This window comes from Schistocerca americana, chromosome 7 (genome assembly GCF_021461395.2).
Source record: "Schistocerca americana isolate TAMUIC-IGC-003095 chromosome 7, iqSchAmer2.1, whole genome shotgun sequence".
NCBI classification, from domain to species: Eukaryota; Metazoa; Arthropoda; class Insecta; order Orthoptera; family Acrididae; genus Schistocerca; species Schistocerca americana.
Genome location: NC_060125.1, coordinates 476,059,465 through 476,073,190, shown reverse-complemented (window position 1 = coordinate 476,073,190; position 13,726 = coordinate 476,059,465).

Sequence of the window (13,726 nt, the reverse complement as noted above, 5' to 3'; positions counted from 1 at the left end):
AAGAATCACGTGCAATCACCTGCAGCCCACAATTATCATGTGACATTTTCATATTCCCTTCTCTAGCTCTCTACACACAAACTATTGATCATAGAGAAAAAATGAATAGGACCTTTTTTATAGGAAATTTAATGTAGTTTAATTTTGTACTGGAATACGTTTTCACCAGAGGCCATGGCTTTCCAGTTAAGAAACACGCAGAAAAGTGACCTTCAAATATTTTCCATATTATGTTAAACACCAGAAATAGTATGTGTGACATTATAAGGATTGAACAAATATTGGATTCTTCTTTTATTTTCATATAAATTAGTGTATGAAATTTTTTCTTTTAAGCACAGTAGTACATAACTGATGGAACTGTTCAATTTGACATTTGTTTCAGTTTCCCTGACTGCCTGCACTCAATCAGAAATTCTTTTTCTTAAATAGCTGATGACTGACTTCATGCAGAACCCTCCCCTCCCCCCAACCCCTTTCCCTGCAACTGTCACATGATCAAAAACTGGTTACATTTTTCAATTGTAAAGATCTTCAAAGCGGTGACGTGCGCTATGTCGGCAAGGTTTTGAAAGACCTTTCAGTTACAAAGTTCTGACTATATTCCAGCGTATTTATTTAGTTGCCGCTGTTGCTGATGCAAAGCTAATTTAGTATGCTGTTTCTCAGCTCAGAGTTCATGATTCCTCCACATGAATTTTCAATTCTCGCAGAGCTAGTGTGGCACATTGATGCATAGTTAATGTATTGTGGACACCAGAATGTTGTAAGAGAAAACTATTAATGTTGATTTCACGGTTTTCTGGCCAGTTATTTCATGCAAATTATTCCCACACGAATGTATATTATTTTACGCAAATGAACAGAAAACAAAGACGTATTTGCTACTATGATCTCCCCTCGAAAGTTAAAGATGACTGGACCCTGGGCTGGTCCGTGCTGGGCTGTCAACACATAGAGGTTCTGAAATCCACATTTCCATTCACTTTCAGTCTACCGGCCTCTCTTTCAGTAATTACCTGAATTTGTGGCACAAAAAAACATCCTTGTCTGTGCTTGTGGTCACTGGCATGTCACCCAACAACTATTATGGTGCTTTCCGAGAATACATTCTCTAAACCTAAGTAAACAACCTGCCTACATTAGGTAATAAAAGAACTGATCATGCAATCATACAGAAGTAATACTTCGCACACTTTATATTTTTTCTGGATTTTCCAATTTTTGTGGTCTAGGGGCCTCCTTTCCCCTTATCTTATTGAGCTCAAATTTCACACAGGTCATTTCTAAATGGAATGAAGCCATTTGTGAAGAGGGGGCGCGGGGTGGACCCAAGAAAAGAAATATGGATTTTAAGTGTCGTAAAAGCAACCATAATGGTGCTTTGAATTTTCAGTTATTCAGTTGGCCAACTTTTCTGCTTCCTACTATATTGATTATCTGTAATTTTACATATTGATATTTATTTCTGATGGTTTGTACAATACATACAGAGATTATCTTTAAAACTTTTCAAGCTAACTTGTTAAGGCAAATTAGTAATGAAACTTTAATAATATTACAGATGCCAAGATTTTCATCACAAAAAAAAAAAAAAAAGGTGGATCGAAGGTAAAGCAAATACTGCAAAGCTACCATCAGTATTGCTGGGGGTAACTTAAAAAAGCATCTTATTAAAAAAAAGAGCACACACATCCCACAGTGCTACTGGAGAGGACAGTTTTTCGATCTAGGTCTCCATCATCAACATCTGCGGAAACAAGTTATGCATCGTCAATTGCATCTTGCCCGCAATTCATCCGAGTCTCTACAACCTCATCCTTTGCTTCTGCTACTGGAAGTGGAATGAGTGAATCCATCAGTTATATTGATCCACTATCATTGAGTAATTTAATGACCTCTAGGATGTCTGCATGTGCCATCTTCGAACATATTTCAATAGGACAATCACCTCTGACAAATTTTGTCAACAATATTAAGACCTTTCCAAGTTATGAAAACAAACAAATCGGCATTCAGTTATTTAAAATTATTTGAGAGGATCATCATCCCTTCAGAATTGTGAAGGATAAGGAACTTATGAAGTTAGGAAGTTTGTTTCCCTGCTCTACTCCAATTACTATCTTCCAAGTAGGAAACCATGTTCGACCAGCTTGATGCCACAACTTTATAATCAATTGTGTGATAATTTGTAATAAAAATTGAATTCGACAACAGCAGTTGCTTTAACAACTGAAGTATGGACTTCCTTGGACAATCAAAGTTTTATTCCAATTAATGCACACTATTGTGATGACATGAAGCTTCATTTGAATGTATTAGATTGCCTGGAATTTTCACCTCAGCATGCTACCGAGAATATAGTTAATTTTCTAAAAGTAGAAGTGATCAACTAGCAAATATATAGTAAAAGAGTGGCAATGATAACTGATAATGAAGTCATCATTGTTGCTATGGTCAAAATTTGTAAATGGGCTCACAGCTCCTGCTATGTCCACACCATCAATTTAATTGCCAGATCAAGTATAAAACCAAGTGAGAGTGTTGTCCACAGGAATAAATCTCTCGTTCAGCTTTTTTTAAAAAGAAATTCACTTGCTGTGGCAAAAAAAAAGAAAATGCAGGTGCAAATGAATCTGCCACTATTAAAACTGAAACAAGAAATTCCTACTTGATGAAACTCGTTTCTCAACATGGTGGTCCATGTTTTTGCAAACAAATCGTTCATAATTTCGAATTTGGCTCTTCTAAAAAATAATGAACATAGATCGACACTCGAGGAATGGGAAATCATAGAACATTCAATAAAATTACCTCAACTCTTTTATAAAGTAACTAAAGAGAGGGGTGTTAAGCAAGTTGTGTCATTGCCCAAAATGGAGGCTTTTATCTTTGACCCTTTAAATTTAATTTCTACATTTAAAAACCAGGAAGGATTGCTTCCTGTAATAATTGCAGTGTCCGAGAGTCTGAAAAACGTTGTGATAGCTTTCGGCCATCTCTCTCTCTCTCTCTCTCTCTCTATCTCTCTCTATCTCTCTCTATATCTCTCTATATCTCTCTCTCTCTCTCTCTCTCTCTCTCTCTCTCTCTCACACACACACACACACACACACACACACACACACACACACAAGCAAGCAAACAAACGCAACTTGCTCACACATCTGCAGTCTTGAATGGCTGAAACCACACTGCGAGCAGCAGCGCATCATGCTGGGAGTGGCGACTGGGTGGGTGAAAGGAGGAAGCTGGGGCTGGAAGGGGGAGGGATAGTATGGTGGGAGTGGTGGACAGTGAAGTGCTGCAGTAACTCAGTACCACCCCGGAGTGGAGCAACTGAATTACATTCTCCGCCAGGGTTTCGATTACCTCTCGTCGTACCCCGAAATGAGAAATGTCCTGCCCATTATCCTTCCCACCCCTCCTACAGTGGTATTCCGCCGTCCACTGAACCTTCACAGTATACTCGTCCATCCTTACACAAACCCTAATCCCAGTCCCTCACCTCATGGCTCATATACCTGTAATAGACTTAGAAGCAAGACCTGTCCCTTACATCCTCCTACCACCACCCACTCCAGTCTGGTCACTAACATCATCTATCCCATCAAAGGCAGGGCTAGGGCTACCTGTGAAATCAGTTATGTGACTTACAAGCTGAGCTGCAACCACTGTGCTGCATTCTATGTAGGCATGACGGTCAACAAGCTGTCTGTTTGCATGAATGGCCACCGACAAACTGTGGCCAAAAAATAAGTGAACCACCCTGTTGCTGAACACGTGGCCAAACATGATATTCCTCATCTCAACGACTGCTTCACAGCCTGTGCCATAAGGATCATTCCCACCAACACCAGTTTTTACGAATTGCGCAGGTGGGAACTTTCCCTGCAATACATCCTACGTTCCCGTAACTCTCCTGATCTCAACCTTCGTTAGTCACTGTCCTCACCCATCCAGTCCCACCCCTGTTCCCATTCCAGCACTAAACAGCTGTCATTTCACCGCCACACCCAGGCTTTTAATTTCCTTTTATTTCTCTCCTTTCCGCTACTTCCCCCCCCCCCCCCCTTTCACCCCCCAACAGTCCCCACCTTCTCTCCTGCCCTCTGTCTAAACTGCATCACTTCACTGTCTGCCATCGCCACCATACTATCTCTCCCCCTCCCCATCCCAGCCTCTTCCTGTCCCCCACCCAGTTGCTACTCCCATCATGCACTGGTGCTGCTGCTTGCAGTGTGGTTTCAATTCCCTGAGACTGCAGACGTATGTGCAAGTTGTGTTTTATAATTGTGTGAATCTCTTTGTTGTGCCTGTCGTGACTCAGCATCTCTGCTATATGGTGAGTAGCAACTTCCTTCTCTAATATTGTTACATTCCATCCTGGATTTTCCATTGTTTGATTTTTGCCCGACGGCTTTTCTTCGATCCTAACCCTGTGCTGTTTTCCTTTGTCATTACTTTCTTTTGCATTGCTATACTCAATGTCCATCCTTCTTTCTTTTCTGTCCTGTTTTTCTTTTGCCGCCTTACAAACCACACTGCACGCTCTACTTATGAGCCACACTGTCTCAACCAGCTTGGCTGCATGCAACAGATGGCCTCGAGACCACGCTGATTACTGGTGCTGCATCTTTTGTCCCACATTACTTCTGCTCATATAATTAATCCTATGCTTTCAAACTAATCACTCTCCCTGCATCAGTTCCCGTATTTTTGCATGTTATCTCCCGCACCTTTCCGGTGCCACACGATCTTGTTTCACTACCTACGAAATCCCCCCCCCCCCCTTCCCCCCACTTTCTCCATTATATCCCTGTTCACACCCACTAAATCTGCCTTATTCAGTCACATCTGCCATCCCTCTTATTTCCGCTTACCCGCCCTCTAACCTGCTACCCACAGTAATATTCATAGGGTAGAGGGAGGGATGTTCGCCAGGGAGGGAAGTTTGCCGTATTTGCCTTTCTATTGCAACAGATCTATCAGCACTCACTGCCATCTGTGGGCGATCAAGAGAAAAACTGATTCAAAGCATGCCCATTCTGTGTTGCCATTTGGTGGTAGCACAGAAAATTATGTATAGTCCTCACAATCAGTAGTGGAACACATTTCGTGAGAAGACTGACACTGAGACAAGGGACATTTTTTCCATCTCAATTTCAGGTCCGTTTTTGTTACTGTAAGTACAAGTAAATTATTATTTTGACTGCTAAAGTGTATAAATATGTGCTGCGAGTGAAACAACAAAGAATTAATTTTAAATTACTTAACAATGCTGTGATATATTATTGTATAATAAAGCGTGCTTTTGCCATTAGAGTGACTAAATTCCCTCCTGTTCTCGTCTGACACCATAAATTGACATTTATTAGACTAGACTCGTGAGCAATAAAAGAGATTATTGTAGATGAGCTACCTTACGTAATACACTACTGGCCATTAAAATTGCTACACCATGAAGATGATGTGCTACAGACGTGAAATTTAACCGACAGGAAGAAGATGCTATGATATGCAAATGATTAGCTTTTCAGAGCATTCACACAAGGTTGGCGCTAGTGGCGACACCTACAACGTGCTGACATGAGGAAAGATTCCAACCGATTTCTCATACACAAACAGCAGTTGACCGGCGTTGCCTGCTGAAACGTTGTTGTGATGCCTCATGTAAGGAGGAGAAATGCGTACCATCACGTTTCCGACTTTGATAAAGGTCGGATTGTAGCCTATCGCCATTGCGGTTTATCGTATCGTGGCATAGCTGCTCGCGTTGGTCAACATCCAATGACTGTTAGCAGAATATGGAATCGGTGGGTTCAGGAGGGTAAGACGGAATGCTGTGCTGGATCCCAATGACCTTTTATCACTACCAGTCGAGATGACAGGCATCTTATCCGCATGGCTGTAATGGATCATGCAGCCACGTCTCAATCCCTGAGTCAGTAGATGGGAACATTTGCAAGACAACAACCATATGCACAAACAGTTCGACGACGTTTTCAGCAGCATGGACTATCAGTTCAGAGACCATGGCTGCGATTACCCTTGACACTGCATCACAGACAGGAGTGCCTACAATGGTGTACTCAATGACGAACCTGGGTGCATGAATGGCAAATGTTATTTTTTTGGATGAATCCAGGTTCTGTTTACAGCATCATGATGGTCGCATCTGTGTTTGGCAACATCGCAGTGAACGCACATTGGAAGCATGTATTCGTCATCGCCATACTGGCATATCATCAGGCGTGATGGTATGGGGTGCCATTGGTTACACATCTCAGTCACCTCTTGTTCGCATTGACAGCACTTTGTACAGTGGACGTTACATTTCAGATGTGTTACGACCCTTGGCTCTACCCTTCATTTGATCCCTGCGAAACCCTACATTTCAGCAGGACAATGCATGACTGCATGTTGCAGGTCCTGTACGGGCCTTTCTGGATACAGAAAATGTTTGACTGTTGCCCTGGCCAACACATTCTCCAGATCTCCCACCAAATGAAAACATCTGGTCAATGGTGGCCGAGCAACTGGCTCGTCACAATACACCAGTCACTACTCTTGATGAACTGTGGTATCGTGTTGAAGCTGCATGGGCAGCTGTACCTGTACACGCCATCCAAGCTCTGACTCAATGCCCAGGCGTATCAAGGCCATTATTACGGCCAGAGGTGGTTGTTATGGGTACTTATTTCTCAGGATCTATGCACCCAAATTGCATGAAAATGTAGTCACATGTCAGTTCTAGTATAATATATTTGTCCAATGAATACCCGTTTATCATCTGCATTTCTTCTTGGTGTAGCAATTTTAATGGCTAGTACTGCATTTTGAGAATTTTTCCTTTAATTGACCACTTAATTAATGATTATTAATATTCATCGATTTTAATATTGACAATAATTTTGGGGTAAATTAGAAGTTGATGCACATCTCATATTACGTTACCCTGTTTAAAATTAGCTAAATTGGCATTCTATATTGACTTTCAAGTCAATATGGTTAGACAATCAAAGGGTCTGTATGGTAAATGGAAAGAAGAGGATTTAAAAAGTGCTGTTACAGCTGTTCACATTGGACAATCTGTGTATGCTGCCGCTAAATTGTATGGGATTCCGAGGAAAACTCTTGAAGGCCACATAAAACGTGCTGGTAGCAGATCACTAAGAAAAATGTTCAGCATCCACCAATTCTTTCAGTGGATAAAGAAAATGAACTTGTTACCCGCATCATCAGACTCCAGTCTGTGGGATTTGGGATTACAAAAGAAAAGCTACAGAGGATGGTATCTGAATATTGTGCAAAGAGAAATATCCCAATCATGTTTAGAAATGACCATGAGGGAAATTTTGGTTTCAAGGATTTTGTGCACGCCACCCTGAAATAGTTTCCAGAAAAGGAGAAAGTTTGAGTTACGGAAGATTGATGCATTTTAATGCTGAAAGAGTATTCCAGTTTTATAATCTTCTGGGAAAAATTTACGATGACATGAATCTTTCGTCTACCTCACAGCTAATCTACAATGTGGATGAAACAGGATTGCTACTCACTCTCAATCCACAGGAGAAAATTTTAGCTTTGAATGGTTCAAAGCGGGTTCATGTGGCTAGACACGGGGAAAAGGGAGAAACTGTGACAGTCTTGGCTTGTGTCAATGCGCCATTGGAACAAATTTCATCCCCCTCTCCCCATGATTCTATACAAGGGAAAGAACAGGAAGGATATTTGGGGTGATGAGTTGCCACAAGGCTCGATATTTGAAATGGCACCTAAAGGGTACATCACTGTCGATTCATTCTGCAGATTCATGGGTCATTTTAAGTTTCACAGACTGCCAGGAAAAGCACTCCATTCTGGATGGACACAAAAGCCATTTGGACGAAGTAGTCTTGAATATAGCGGAAAGATCCAACATCGAAATTTTCTGTCTGCCTGCTCATTGCTCTCATGAGCTGCAACCCCAGGATAAAAATTTACTCCAAGCACTCAAAGTTTATTGGAACAAAGCTGTAGACAACTTTAGACAGCGATACCCGGACATCCTGTGTCAAAGATCTATTTTCCTACAATATTTACCAAGGCTTGGTCGAAGATGGCAGTCCCAAGCAACACTATTTCCAGTTTTAAGGCAACTGGGATTCACCCTTTTAACCCGGAAGCCATACCAAAGGAAGCTTTTGCACCAAGCACTGTCTCAGGTAATCCAGTTCCTCTCAAACAGGGTTCTGCAAGCACATCTCAAAATCACCTGGAGAGCAACGACATTCACAATGTTTCTTTTCATGACCTGATGTCAACTCCTAACATCCAGAGAAAAAGGATAACAAATTTGATGAATTTGTTGGCAGTTTTGATCAATCGGAAGCTCTTCTCTTCCAACGAAGACAGGAATAATTCCATGATGAACAAAAGTAGACACAGTAAAAACAAACAGCTGCAGCCTAAGTGCAGTGGAGTAACACTGAATCCCAAGAAACGTAAATGTGCCACATCTTCTACCTGTAAAGACTGTGGAGAAGATTCCTACGATCCAAGAGCAAGGCAAGTGGAGTGTGACCAGTGTGTAAGTTGCCAGAACTGGTTTCACGAACACTGTGACAATCGGTCTGTGAAGAAGTGTGACTTGTGTACTGTTTGTAATGACTTGGACTCTGGTACAGATTAACGTGCATGGAAATGTCACAAAAATTATCTAAAATTGTATTTATATGTACTGTAGAATTTTCAAAAGTCTTTTATAAACAGGAGAATTTAAAGTAAACAAAATTTGATTTCAGGCGAAATTCCCTCCCTGGGAGGGAAGTTCGCCAATTGGATACATTGTACGGAAAAAATTTCCTACCATTTAATACGTCACTTTCAATAGTTAATGGAGTTTTTATTTTGTATATAGAAGTAAACTTACCATATTAAAAAATATTTCATTATGTTTTCACGAATGAAAGCAATTTAAAATATTATTTTGTAAGTTGGTGGTGAACATCCCTCCCTGTACCCTACATTTATTAATTATTAGGTATTCTCTATTTTGATCCTTGTGACTTCTTGCCCAATTTTAGTGAGTTGTCACCTTCCACTATTGTCATCCTCATCAGATTTCATCTCGTTTTTTCCCCTTGTGCATACATTTCGCACTTTCCGTGATTTTTCACTTGTATATGGGTGTATTTTTGCGTAATTTTTCAGACGTAATTCTTCTTTTTTCGCTTTTTTTTTTTTTTTGCACCACCATGGATACTTGCTTCTTCCATCTGTGTCAATACAGAAAAGTTTCCTTATCCCTAGCCAGAACCCAGTCCCACATACTGTTCCTGCATTTTTGCTTGGCTCATGAAATCCCCCCCTAATGGCCTTACCATCAAATTACCCATCTCCAGCTGCCACACCTCCTTCCAGAATTACCTCTACCTGTTCAGATTCTACCAATCCTTAGCCTTCACCAACATAGTCCTGCAAAACCATATCAACCACGCCCAATCCTCCTTGCAGTACCTTCTCTCCATCTGCAAAATTCTCCTGCTATGTAATCCCAAATTCCTGGAGCCCATTACACACATTGAAAATCTTGCCCTGCAGGAACTTGAGCAACATGCACAATGCCACCTCAAAAGGCTCTCCATCCTGCTCACTTCCTATTCCCACCTCGGTGTACTACTGTGTGACACCTCTACAACAACCTCCAAACCACCCCCACATACCCTCATAGCTGAAAAACCCTGTCTTGCAGACCTACTACACTTACCCCACCCTCCAAACCTCCCTCCCACCACCACACAGAACCTAAACAGACCCACAACACAGTCATGAACCTTTCCTCCAGAAGCGTTAGTCCCATAGAAATATCAGGTCTTTCCAAAGGCCTCACCTTTTGCCCCACTCCCAAATTCAATCATGCAGGACTTGTTAAAGACCTTCTCTCCTTTTCCCGCACCCTGTAGGGAAGCAGCATACTCACACCTTATAAAATTCACATCAGTCTTTCCATTGTGTGCCAGCCTAGTCCGCTGTAACTAGCTCTGACGTCATAAATATTGTGTAATACTTTAAAATGAAGTAAATAACCTGAAACATTTCTAGCATGTCAGGAGTAATACAAAATCAATATGTGCTGGATATCAGTTCAACAACTTTAACCATTTTCAAAATTTGGATGTTTTTCTGTAAAAATCATTGGCGCAACAGAAAAGAGCTAGAAACTTAAAAATTTATATTTACATTCCTTTTGCATAATAATTTAGTAGAAACAGTATTCTGGATCTCACAAATTAAAATTTTAGTTGAAATTCATGATTTTCTGGTTTTTGTCTTAGAAATTGAGGAAGAAAGATAGATTAAGTAGGCGAATAAATAAAGCTAGGATGTTTAAATTTAAGTAGAAGGGAGATCCGTTATAATCATAAAAATGTGAGAAGTTTCAACAGAATAACTATAAAACTATAGCTCTAGCGTATCTCCAAAGAGCAAGTTCAGAGCTCGTCTACTGCGTGTAGTGTAATTAAATTAATTCTCTCGCCCAAAATATTTGACTTCGCCACGTCAGACTTTTATTATGATTACTTACTTGTGTGCTGATTGCACAATTAAATTGAAAGCTTCATTGGCCATCAGCAAAGGAAGCAATGATTTATTCGATAACTTAAAGGGTGCATTACTAGCCCAGCGGCTAGTCGGGAGAGCAGATTTGATCAGGCGTTCCCTTAGCTGTCCGCACCGCGGCTTTATATGTAAGAACGCTGCGCGAGAAAAAAGAAGGCCCCAGTTCTCTCCAGATGCTGATTAGCGCACCACCTGTGCCGGGAGTCGTGTCGCGTCGGTATCATTGATATCAACAGCCTCAGATGCAGTAATAAGTTACTCGGGATACGCGTTACCATGAAATCGTTTTCAAGTGAAGTGTTAATTCTAGGATGACTTTAATGATCTATCTTCAGTTTGCGTATGTCATATTTTCACGTGCCGTCGCAGGACAGACATTCTACCATTATTTAGCATGGCGTTTGATGAACATTATCATCAAATTATGGCGAGCATTCACTTAAACATTTAATTTGAACAGTTATAGTGGCATCAGTGCATCAGACTCTGAACTGCTCTGGTATTTGGATTGTGTGGATTCTTTTTGGTCTGTGACTTTCAGAATATAGTGAAAATTTTAGAGAGAATGGTTTTTTGATTATGAATACCAGACAATCTCCTAATTCCTGAGAGCTATAAGCTGTAGCTATAAATGTATTTCTCAGATGAAGTGGGCACTAGGAATTCTAATTACAGGCTTCACGTTTTGCTGATCACTTTCTGGTTGCCAATATTGTAGCTAGAGAGCCAATGTTGAGAACGGCAAACAGCATAAATACAAAACATTTATTCTATTATTCCACCCGCCGCCCCACAACCCTACAGCAGAAACACTTTTCCACCACCAACCCGACCGGCCAGAATCAACCAAAGACCAATATTGAACCTTGCCTAATTCAGTTCACTCGTCTATTCAACCGTGATCCATCCCCACTGCCTCCAAACCACCCCCTGTTAACTTTCCAGAGTTTCTTAACCTCGAACCTTGCCTCACCACCATTCTCCAAATCCCTCAACATGCAAACTAACCTTACATCCGCAGAAAGAACCACAGTCCACCATCTAAAAACTGATCCCGACCTTATAATCCTACCTGCAGACAAAGGCTCCACCACTGTTGTTTTGAACCACAAGGATTGCTTGGTGGAAGGACTCCATCAGCTTTCAGATACTTCCAACTACAAACCTTGCCACAGTGACCCCATTCCAGTAATCCAGCAGGATCTCCATTCACTACTCAAATCCTTAGGCCCATCCCAAAACCTCTCCCAGAGTCCATCTCTCTACTTACCCCTACCACTCCCTACACCCCCACCTTCTACATGCTTCCTAAAGTCCATAACCCCAACCACCCAGGACGACCCATTGTGGCCTGTTACTGTGCCCCAACTGAGAGAATCTCTGCTCTCGTAGACCAACACCTTTAACCTATTACCCGGAACCTATCCTCCTATATAAAAGATACCAACCATTTCCTCCACCGACTCTCCACAGTTCCTGTCGCTTTACCACACGGTGCCTTGCTTGTCACTGTTGACACCACCTCCCTGTACACTAACATTCCTAATGCCCATGGCCTTACTGCTATTGAACACTACCTTTCCAGACACCATATGGATTTCAAACCAAAAACCACCTCCCTAGTCGCAATGACCAATTATATCCTCACTCACAATTACTTCTCTTTTGAAGGCATTACCTACAATCAAATCCGGGGTACGGTTATGGGCACCCGCATGGCACCATCCTATGCCAACCTATTCATAGACCATCTAGAGGTATCTTTCCTAAAAACCCAGAATCCTAAACTCCTCACCTGCTTCAGATTCATTGATGACATCTTTGCTATCTGGATTAAAGGTGAGGACACTCTAAACACATTCCTCCAAGGCCTCAACAACTTCTCCCCCATATGCTTCACCTGGTCCTACTCTACCTGACAAGCCACCTTCCTTGATGTTGACCTCCATCTCAGAGATGGCTACATCAGTACCTCCATCCAATTCAAACCTACTAACCACCAGCAATATCTCCACTTTGACAGCTGCCACCCATTCCATACCAAGAAGTCCCTTCCATATAGCCTAGTCACCCATGGTCATCGCATCTGCAGTGACAAGGAGTCCCTCTCAAAATATACTGAAGGTCTCACTGAGCCTTCACTAACCGTAATTATCCTCCCAACCTTGTACAAAAACAAATCTCCCGTGCCTTATCTTTCCAGTCTACATCTACATCTACATGATTACTCTGCAATTCACATTTAAGTGCTTGGCACAGGGTTCATCGAACCAAAATCATACTATCTCTCTACCATTCCACTCCCGAACAGCGCGTGGGAAAAATGAACACCTACACCTTTCTGTTCGAGCTCTGATTTCTCTTATTTTATTTTGATGATCATTCCTACCTATGTACGTTGGGCTACAAAGTCCTACAGTCCAGCCACAGAGGAGCATTCCCCCTCATAACTCAGTAACATCTGGGACTGGAGCAACTGAATTACATTCTCCGCCAGAGTTTTTATTACCTCTCGTTGTGTGCTGAAATGAGAAATGTCATGCCCTCTAGTCTTCGCATCCCTCCTGCAGTGGTATTTCACTGTCCACCAAACCTCCACAATATACTCGTCCATCCATAACACAAACTCTGCTCCCAATCCCTTACCTCATGGCTCATACCCCTGTAATAGACCTAGATGCAAGACCTGTCCAATACAACCTCTTACCACAACCTTACTCCAGTCCGGTCACTAACATCACCTATCCCATCATCAAAGGCAGGGCTACCTGTGAAACCAGTCATGTGATTTACAGGCTAAGCTGCAACCACTGTGCTGCATTCTATGTAGGTATGACAACCAACAGCTGTCTGTCCGCACGAATGGCGACTGACAAACTGTGGCCATAAAACAAGTGGACCACCCTGTTGTTGAACACGCTGCCAAACATGATATCCCTCATCTCAACGACTGCTTCACAGCCTGTGCCATATGGGTCCTTCCCACCAACACCAGCTTTTCTGAATTGCGCAGGTGGGAACTTTCCCCGAAATGTATCCTACGTTCCCATAACCCTCTTGGTCTCAACCTCTGTTACATTCCATCCTGGATTTTCCATTGTTTGATTTAAGCATTTTTTTG